Below are 10847 nucleotides of genomic sequence, written 5' to 3'. Positions count from 1 at the left end.
TAATGACAATTTGGATGACACATTAATTTCTGCTTAATCCTCAACTATACAATTATGTATACAAATTGTACTCAAGTTCTAAAACATTCTGTTTGAAGTACGGAATATTTACAAGTGAATCTCCGCTTTACGGTGATCGATATATAGATTTTCAAAGTTTTTTACACTTTAAAACTTTATAATACTAATTGTATACATTGTATACAATTATCCAAAAAGTTTTGCTGTTGCTTTAAATCGGGGTTAAAAATACGTAGTCGAAAATAAATTAATTTTATTGTTTTATTTCTTACGCTTAGGTATTACTTACACTATATTTATTAGCTATTAGATAGATTATTGAAAGAAATTTCAAATGTCATATATCATTTCCACGTATAACTATTTAATTTCTTAAACAAGAATTTGGCGATGATATTATATATATATGTTATTAATTCCAAAAAAATTATTAAATTCAAAATATTATAAATGTGTTGAAAATTATATATCAGTATAATATATAAATTGTATGTTTCAAATTAAGATTATAATAATAAGATTATAATTACAGATAAATATAACATCTCGCATATCCATTATTTTACAATGGATAGATAATGGATAAATGAGTTTTAATATAATTCTGAAACGTGCATCTATCGATGTATTGTGCATAAGAACGCGTAAAGCTTATAGAAGAGAGCTCACGTATCGATATCTATATAACTTTTCGACATATTTTGGTTTCTCATCAGAATACCATACATGCAAAATTAATTTTTAGGAAACGAATATGAGAATATGATATACTAATAATAATTACTTACAATAGGACAATTTTTTTAATATTGAGTTGAAACATTATAAATAATTAAATTTTCTTTATTATTAAATTATATAAACTAATAATAAAAATTAAAGTAAAGGAAGAAGGAAATAAAATTAAACTATTAATATTTAAGAAAAATATAAAATTTTTACTGAGGTTTCTTTATGATGTTTACATTTGGACGAAGTTTGAAAAAAAAAACGCTTATATACAATATATTTATTATATTTATACAAAATAACTTAACAAGATAAATTAACTTTTATTAAACATCCTAGCAAAAAAATGTTAATATTTAAATATATAACCTTATTTTTTTTTTCTTTCTTCCTTCCTTCCTTCTTTCCATATATTTCTTTAGTAGAATTTGAAGTTTCTGCATTTGACCTCTCTATATCTTTTCAGGATTAAATATTACATAAATATACTGGCGTAAGAGAGAAAGCAATATTCAGAGATTTTTTTTAATGTATGTATGGTATAAAAATAAAAAAAAGAATAAGAAAAATTACACGATGAAATAGAATTTTGCAACTAATCCATTTTAATTAATAAAAATGTTTTAATAATCTCTCAATCGTATCGTTTTGATGATTAATTTTATTTTAATCTTTCACAGTTTATCTACATTTTATTTACAATACGTTCTATATTTATTACTAATGTTTTTTATTATTTATTTGACATAAAATAAATTACTTGAAATTTTTACTTGCATAATTACTTGAATAAACAAAAAGATCTTTTCATTTAACAAATGACAAAGTAATATTTTTATGTAAGAACGCAATTGTCTAAAGCATCTATGATTGCCAATTTTGATCATTAATAAAAACTATTAAGACATTTTTGTTTTAAAGTTTCCTCTAATTTACAGGATTAGATAAGTTATTAACTTTTTAACTTTTTTTTAACTTTTAACGTTTTAATTAGTTATTACCCAATCCTGCTAATTTATCTCCAGGATGCGGTATTAATAGTATTTTACAGTAATTGTGGGACACACATTATTATTAATGTAAGTTATATTAAATTATCATAAATTACTAATGCTAAATCGGAACAGCATCCTGAATAATTTATCCTTAGTAAAATGCAAAATTTATGAAAATGCAAAAGAATAAATTTTTGATATTAAATAAATATCGAGCGTGTTATATAACATAATGTTGAAAGTCTTATCGAATTTTTCTTTATGATACACTGAATAAAATATTTAATTTTAGTAAATATTTGTTGAAATAGTTCTAACAAAAAGAAAGAACTCCAACTTAGAAATTCAAAAAAATTATGAAAGAAACTTATTTATTCTTCGATATTAAGTTTTCACTGAGGATGATCACCACAATTTAATTTAATTAAAGGTTGAAATGTATAGTTAATTTTTAATTTTTAATTTTTGTATTTTACATTTACACATACACACACACACACACACACACACACACACACACACACACACACACACACACACATTATTTTTGCAAAAAGCCCAGCGTTTAACTCTTAATAGCTCTTATTTATTTTTAATATTTGAATTGTTAATTCTTTGAACCGTTTGATAGATTTATTTGTAATTATTATTTATTTATTGTAAGTAAATATTTATTTTTAGTATTTACTATTTAAAGAAATATGTACTAAGGTTTAATCAACTTTTCCTAGTGTATACCTATGAAAAAGTAATATTTAAAAGTCGATAATATTTATTGAAATCGTATATGTGATTATTATTTGTCGCGTGGTTTTTCTTTTACGAAAATAAAATAGTTGAAATTTTTTTCAAATAATAAGATTAATATAATTTGATTCTCTGATATGCCGATACAAAATTGTAACATTTCATATCCTAATCAAATTTCAGTCTCTGACTTCTAAGATCTTTATTTGCATTTTCGTCTTGTTCAATTTATTTTACTCGGTCAAGAAACAACCACTCAGAGGCATGCCACTCACGAACAATTTGAATATTTCCTATGGTACTCATCCGTGAGAGGATCAATGAAATATGGCAGTAATTGGAGAGTCCCTTTGCGGGGAAACGGTCCGCCCTCTTTTTGATATCAGATAGAGCACGATAAAATCGTTTGTACATGAAATCAGGTCGTGGTGCTAGTTTATTAAATATATACATCATAACCGGCCAACAAAAATCGATTTGTTCGCGGCAGCATCCGCGGCAGAATACCGGTGCTCGATTTTTAATTCATACCTTGTCTGAATACCCTTTTAGTAATGCGCAAACGTGATATTTCCTCTGTTGCATTTTGGTTCTGTATTAACAGCTTTATAATCCGCGATACCGCCGCTGCGGCAAATCATTATAATTCCACTAGATATTTTTGTTAGCCGACCCGAGAATCTACCCTCGAAATAAAATATCCATTGCTTTTTCTCCGAATAACTTCGTACTGTATGTCGAAATTTGCAATAAAATTTCGCCATTCCATTGATGCTCTATGAAGCTGAAGAAGTGTTTTATAGTATTTGAAGTGAATTAATATACTTTACTAATTTCTACATTAAATATATTTTTTTACTATTATTATTATCAATCTATTAAAATATTTTATTTGCGATCCGCAAAATTTTATTACAATGAAAAATAAAATCTATACAGTTTTAAACAGAAGTCTATCCCTCGAGATGGTTAACCAAGTTGAAATGTGATATTATCTAGAAAACGCGATATTGATTGAACCGCAGCTTACATATACCTTTTATGTCCATTCACAACATTATCTGAAAGAAAATAAATATATCGATTATTACATACGTCCACACACATGCACGCACGCACGCACGCGCGCGCGCGCGCATACATAGACATATATTACTGTTCAAAAGTTTAGTACTCTATAGTTTTTATACAATATAAAAATACGATTCTTTACAGATATAATTATTTTATTGAAAATATCAATTTTTATTTTTGAACGAACACTATTGGAATAAAATTTATAATTGAAACAATATAAACTTTTATACATTTACAATGTTAATAAATAAAATTGATTAAATTTTTTTTTCAAAATTTAGAGATGCTTTCGAACAGTAGTGTATGTACATGTATTTGCGTTTCTCTAATAAACTTTTCAAAGCTTTTTGGAAAGAATTATGAATGGCTCGTATTTCAATGTGACATTTGATTTCCTTGTATGTTATCTTTCCGAAATAATATCGCTTTAATTGTAATGTCAGCTTTTATTACGAGACATGGATTAAAAGCAGTTACGATATCTCTTCCTGTGTACATTATGGTGTTCGCGCTATTTCCGGAACGACGAAACGACACTAGGCAGTCGAGTGCCGTGTTAACGGGATTGAGTTAATTCGAAGTCAAGACAGTAAATTACGTTCTCGTTCATAAATACGAGTGGTCCGTATGTAAGTGGCTATTCTCTCTCTCTCTCTCTCTCTCTCTCTCTCTATATATATCTCTCTATCTACCTCTTTCTCGTTCGTTGAATGTAACACGTGCAAAAGTGAGTGTCATTTCACGTAATGAGACTTAGACAAAACAATACTTACATCAAAATATCAATCCGTTCTGATCTGTTAAGTATGGTATTCGTATGAAGCTTAATGTTATTATAATAATTGTAGCGTGATATTAATAAGGTCAATGATTACACTAGTAAGAGGGCATATCATTAACTTTGTATTATTATTGATTATCAATTAATAGTGTTCCAAAATTAATATGAAACTTTTGTTGATAATCAAAAAATGCTATGCTATAATATAAATCTAAAAAAGACTTTAGTGAAATGTTATTATTGATTACTGATACATTACAATTATATCAATTATATCAGTAACTGAACTTTTAATAAATTAAATTTGTTTTTAAATTTAATTTGCAATTTACAATTGTAGAAACATACTATATGTAAATACAAAGTAGTTGTTTATATAATACAATAGTAATTTACATAGATAATACAAATAATATGTTCGGTCTCCACAAATATATATAAAAATTAGAAAAAAATGAATAGTAAGTTAAACCGATTATTGAATTGATAAAATAAATGAAAATGTTCTTGCAAAATTTGAACTAATTTTTGAAATGAACTAATTTTTATTATATATAAATTTCTATCTAAAATGTTTATGTCCTTTTATTACTTATTTATTATACAATATTTAATTTGGTTTTTCTGTGTACTATTTTCTTACTGTATTATTGATAAAATGACAAATATATAAATACAAATATATTATTGCCTCTTTAATTATTGGACACGGTCATTAGGACATTTATCTTACAATTAGCACAGTCGTATATATTTCAAGAATTATTAATTATTACGAAAAGATTCTGATTTGGATATCGAACGTCTTTTATTACCGCAAACGTGATAGCATCTCCGCTGATCTCATTCATCCAAAACTTGTTCCTTATAAAGGAAGATAAATTCGATTACAAAATTGTTAGAAATTTGTTTAAGTTACGATGCTTTTTTGTGTCGTTGCACGTGCAGTTGTGGTATCAAAGTTTGAGTACCTTCAGGCTTAAGCTTTGTATTCAAACGTAGTGCAACGCGTCCAAAGCCTCTACACTGCGACGCAATGGTATTACCGTTCGTCGAGCAGATGCAAAGCGTACGTTTATAGTCGGACTAAGAATCCCGCACTATACCGCACGTTGCCACCGCGCGCTGTGCAACTATAATAATCCTTACGTGAACGATACCTTACGTTCGCACAGCTGCGAACTCGGGAGAGCTAATTATACGGCGCGGCGCGCGGGCGAAGAGACGGGCAACACGACGAGTCCAGCTGCAATTTTTATAAACCGTAATTTTCGATAAAAGCTACTCTCGTCTCCTCTCTCTCGCGGGCACGCGCGCGTCATCTCTCTTTCATTCGATGTGCCAAGAAGGTCTTCTTGTTTTCTCGTAGCTGGCTCCTTTTTCCGCTCTTTCAGATTGCACGTAGCTTTAATTTCTCCTCGAAGGTCCTTCGCTACTTTTCTCGATACTCGACTCGGCTCGAATCGAATCAATGTACTAGTGACGGTGGCTTCGTTTCCGTTTCGACGAGGAAATAATAAAGCTCGATTATCGACAGTGGAAATTAACGTCACGCGTCTTAGAAATTTATTATTATTAATTTGCGGCTACACTTATTCGCGTGAGGAAAAATTGTGTGTTTTTATTTTCTTTTACTTGTTTTTTTTTTTTATTTATTTATTTATTTATTTAGCAACGATCGAAGAGGAGGATGGTCGTTTTGGTTTTTATAAACACAAGCTGCACATAATTCAGATATCGTATCGAAAAAATTTTATTTAACATAGCTCGGGCATAAACGGGATTAATCCTTAGTAATTTCCTCGTTAAAATATTTAAATTTATAGTGCTTGTACAGTATATGTAATAATTAATAAATAAAAGAGAAAATAAAAGTGACTTGAATAAATGTAAGTTTAACACGTGAATGAGCCTGAACATGTATTCAATATTTTACTGAAATATTATTTAATGTATTTAAGCAACGTTCTAATATTTCAATCTCCGACGGTAGTAGTTACGTGGGAAGGTGAACGGATAATGAAAAATATCGAGATCACTGTGAAAACGTAAACTCTCGGTACACCTACAAATACGAAGTTAAGTAATCTGTGATGCGATATTTCAGCGAGTATTAGCGATATGCGAAGAAAGCACGGATAAAAGCACGGCTAAAGAAAAAGAAAACTAGAAGGTACGGCTCTTAAGGTAGAAAGCATTTCTCCGTAAAATTCCGTCGTCTTAAAACGGATAGACGAGAAGGGCTTTTGAAAATATGCAATTAGTTAATCTCTCTCTCTCGTTTTTCAATGGCTAAACGGTGGCAGCCAGTGCGCAATTAAGTGACTCACTGAATGATGATGTTTATCAATCGAGTTGCATTTGGCATCACTGAATTATATTAGATTTTCCGAAGGATATAAGAAACGATTGAGACAAATTAATTCAATGACATTGAATCTGGAAACTTAATGAGAGTTTATTTTTTAATTAAGTAATGGTCAATAATAAGAGTCAGTTTAGAAAAATTAAAAAACTAAATATGTTTATTATTATTATAACGTTGAAAAAAGAATGATAAATTATTGAATTAACACATGGATGTTTTAACTATACTAACGAGTTTTCCTTAGATGAACAATTAAATCGATAGAACAATTTTATGATAAAATCACAAAACAGATTAGAATCTTGAAAGAAACCTTTTTAAAGTAGAAAAAAATATATGCGAAATATATAAAAAAAATCAAATATTCTTCCTAAAATAAAAAAAACATTAATTTATTTTGTTAATAAATAAAAAAACTACAAAAAAAAATAAAGAAATATTGCATATTAAATCTAAAGCGAAGAGTAAATTTTATTTTTACAACATTTAAATTTCAATTGTTATACAATATCAGTGCTACGTTTAATCATACATACTTTTAATTAGAATCGAGCACATATTTCTGTTGATATTTTAGCCGACCATTAACGCGACAATTCCTACAGAATATCCGGGTTCGTGCCTTCCTTTTACGAGCCAAAGTTCACCCCTCCTACAACGCCTAATGGATGAAATGGCTCTACGTTTGGTATTATTGCGCCACCGCTGTTACTTTCCTCCCAGACGAGGCGAGTGAACCTCCAATACGTTCCCATTAGGTTCTTCTCCCGATGCGACGCGACGGCGAGCGAAATAATGAGTTTAAAGTAGTACAACAAGATGAGAGGCACGTCTCACTTCCATTTTTATGGCGCGTTCGGGGGATACCCGAGAATTATTTATGCCGTCTCATCTCCGGTGGCAACTAATTATCATCGCGCGGCCGTCGGTGATAACGCCAGTCGAATTTTCCGCACTTTTCGAGAGGTTCTTCGAGGTTCTGCCGCAAATGCTCCCTTTTCTTCCTCTTCGCTCGCGCGGTAACTATCCCGTAACTTTCTGCATTACAGTCGTGTTAACGAAACAATTGTTACGCAGAGTTGTGCCTCGACGGCTAGTCGCTTTCTTACGCCAGCCGAGATTTTCTGGCGAATAGAACGGACGATTCCCCCATTAAAAGTTCCAGAAAATTTGTGATCTCTTGTGCCGTATCTTTAATTCACTTATAAATTTAAGCAGTTTCGTAGAATTATGAAACAGATTTATCAATTCCTCTTGGCGCAATTCTTGCCTGAAAAAGCTTCGCAGCCTCGCTATCGAAAATTACAGATTTCATTATTACGAAACAATACTGAATTGGAACATCGCGCCGCAAAATTTAATTTCGCTTCATATGTCATATCGTACTTGATTAACGCAATCGAGACATCGAGATATTTTTATAAGAAACTTATCGAAATAATCCTGTGTGACCTTTTTATATGCCGTTTATTTGGCTCAGTCATATATAGAATGAAAAATATAGAGTAGAACAAATGAATTATCTTGATATTCCATAGACAGTAAAAAAATATTTTATATTTATATTAAAACTGATCCGCACTAAAAATTTTTGTGTTAAATTTTTAATCTATTTACGTGTTAATTATATATATATATATATATATTTATAACATACAACATATTTATTATATATATATATATGTATGTATATATGTGTGTATATATATATATATATATATATATATGTGTATGTGTGTGTGTGTGTGTGTGTGTGTATGTATGTATTATAAAAGTTAATTTTGAATGAAAAATATGCTTCCACAATTTGTTTCCAAATAAGTTACATTTTTTTTATGTTAATTCTTATATAATATTTGTATTATTTTCTAATCTAACATATTCATCATAAATGTTAAATTAATTGGGATAAAATGTGAAAAATGTTATAAAGAATAATTATTATAGAATAAATCATCTTGATATTTATCTTGATATTTCATATTAGTCTACATCGATCATCTTATATATTCTGACATCTGTGAATAATTTTTTTTTTTCCGTAAAGTGATTCCAATTTCCAAGATTATACTATATAGACTAATTATAACACGTTGCATAATTACCGTTTGCTAATGAAGTTATCGATCGAACTGTGCACATTTAGTTAGAAAGATCGTATAATAATAATTCTTACAAGTGTTCGTAATCCTCTAAATTACTTATCGAGAGGTGTAATTAATCGTAAAGCTTCTTCTAGCGCAAAAATATCTGTGCTACTTTTCAGAGAGAACAATAATTAGAAATAGATTAGCCCTCCTGAACAGAGCATGCGATTGCAACGGCGGAAATCAGAAACAGCATCCAATTCGCAATCGACAGACTCCTGATGGGGCTGATTAAAGTAACATCTCTTTCAACAACCTTCACACACGTATTCAATCTCTGGAAAGAATCGGCTCGGTAAAAAGTGTAGACGAAGCTCCGATTCTCTTTTCTCTGATTTTAACGTTACATTTGGTATCAACGAGAAAGTATCTTTTAATTCAAGAATATATCTCTGTACGTATCGCTAAATAATATCGTTTTCTTACTTAAAAATAACATATAACTCGAAAAATTAAATTTTCTAGAAAAGAGGAAAAATTATTTTTTAATTTGACAATCAATTTTTTTAACTTTTTTTTAGTCAAATAATATCGATAAGAAGAGTACATTCTTAATTTGAAAAAAATTTCATTTTTATTATTTTTATTTCACAACTCTTAAAAAAATCTTTGAGTTGTGACGTTTTGACGATTTTTATGAAGTTAAATTAATTCATTGTTAATAGTTGAGGGAAATGTTTATTCATTCAATGTGTATTAATTCATTTTTAGGGAGGATAATGTTTATTAGTTCATTTTTAATGATTGAGGGTAATGCTTATTAATAGAGATGTGCGAATTATTCGATTTGAATTTGAATCGCTATTATTCGAACGCGAACTATTCGAAAATTTTGAATCTGTGGCTGATATAATCAGAGTTCTTATTTTAAGATTATCTCAAATAATTTCTCAAAATGCTAATGCAGTTCTTTTATTAGTATATAACATCTTAAAACTGAATTTATTAGTATATAACATCTTAAAAACTGAATTTAAGACAGTCTCAAATAAGAATCGACTATAAATACCGATGTAGAGATGTTTAAATGTATAAGAATTAAATACATATATTGACAATCTTGCACATACATATACAATACGTACACTAAGTATTGATCAACGAAATTATAGATATTCTAGTGAATTTGTTCACTTTTGTAATTTTTACCTTATTTTAAGATACACACTCAATTTCTAAATTCGATTCGAAGTAAAAAAACTTTGATTCACACATCTTTACTATTTAACCCATAATTTATTATAAAATATTTATTAATTCATAATAACTAAAAATCACGAGTTGTGATTTTAGAGTTGTGTCACTTTTGAAATAAGGGAGCGATATCTATAATCTATATATTATTTTTAATATATTATTTTTCTATTATAGTATGTTTCTCTTTCAATATACGCGCTGTATTTCAACAAAATTCGGACAAATTCGAGTACTCGAGAATTAACCGCAATACTCGTGATATACTTGCTCGTTATCCTCCGCAATACGCGTACGATTGTATCTTAAGTTAAGGCCGATCGAATCCAACGATTGTGATCGGTTCCATGCTTTTCGAGAGGTATTTTTCTCAGTGGGGTGCGCGAATGTTGAAGTTACCCGAAATAAAGCCTCGGTCGCACGAAGCAGCCGTTCGTGGCTTGGGCCACGACGTAAAGGAAGTTGCTCAACGACCGTTGCCTTTACTGTTTATACGATCCCCAATCCAATCTCCAGTCTGAGGATCTTTCAGAGAACGAGTCAACTTTCGGAGGAGTGTCACGACTGCCGGGCTCGCTTCTCCGATACTCGAGAACGAAATTACGATAACGAGGGATTTCGTAGCACGTTACACGATCCTACCATAGCCATCCACCCTTTCTCCCTTCTTTCCTTCATCTCTCTCTCTCTCTCTCTCTCTCTCTCTCTCTCTCTCTCTCTCTCTCTCTACTACTCTACTCTCTACTACTCTACTCTCTACTACTACTACTACTTACTTCGTCTCTCGT

This window comes from Atta cephalotes, assembly GCF_000143395.1.
Source record: "Atta cephalotes unplaced genomic scaffold scaffold00048, whole genome shotgun sequence".
Lineage (NCBI taxonomy): Eukaryota > Metazoa > Arthropoda > Insecta > Hymenoptera > Formicidae > Atta > Atta cephalotes.
The sequence above is the reverse complement of the archived record's forward strand: the minus strand, read 5'-3'. Positions refer to the sequence as shown.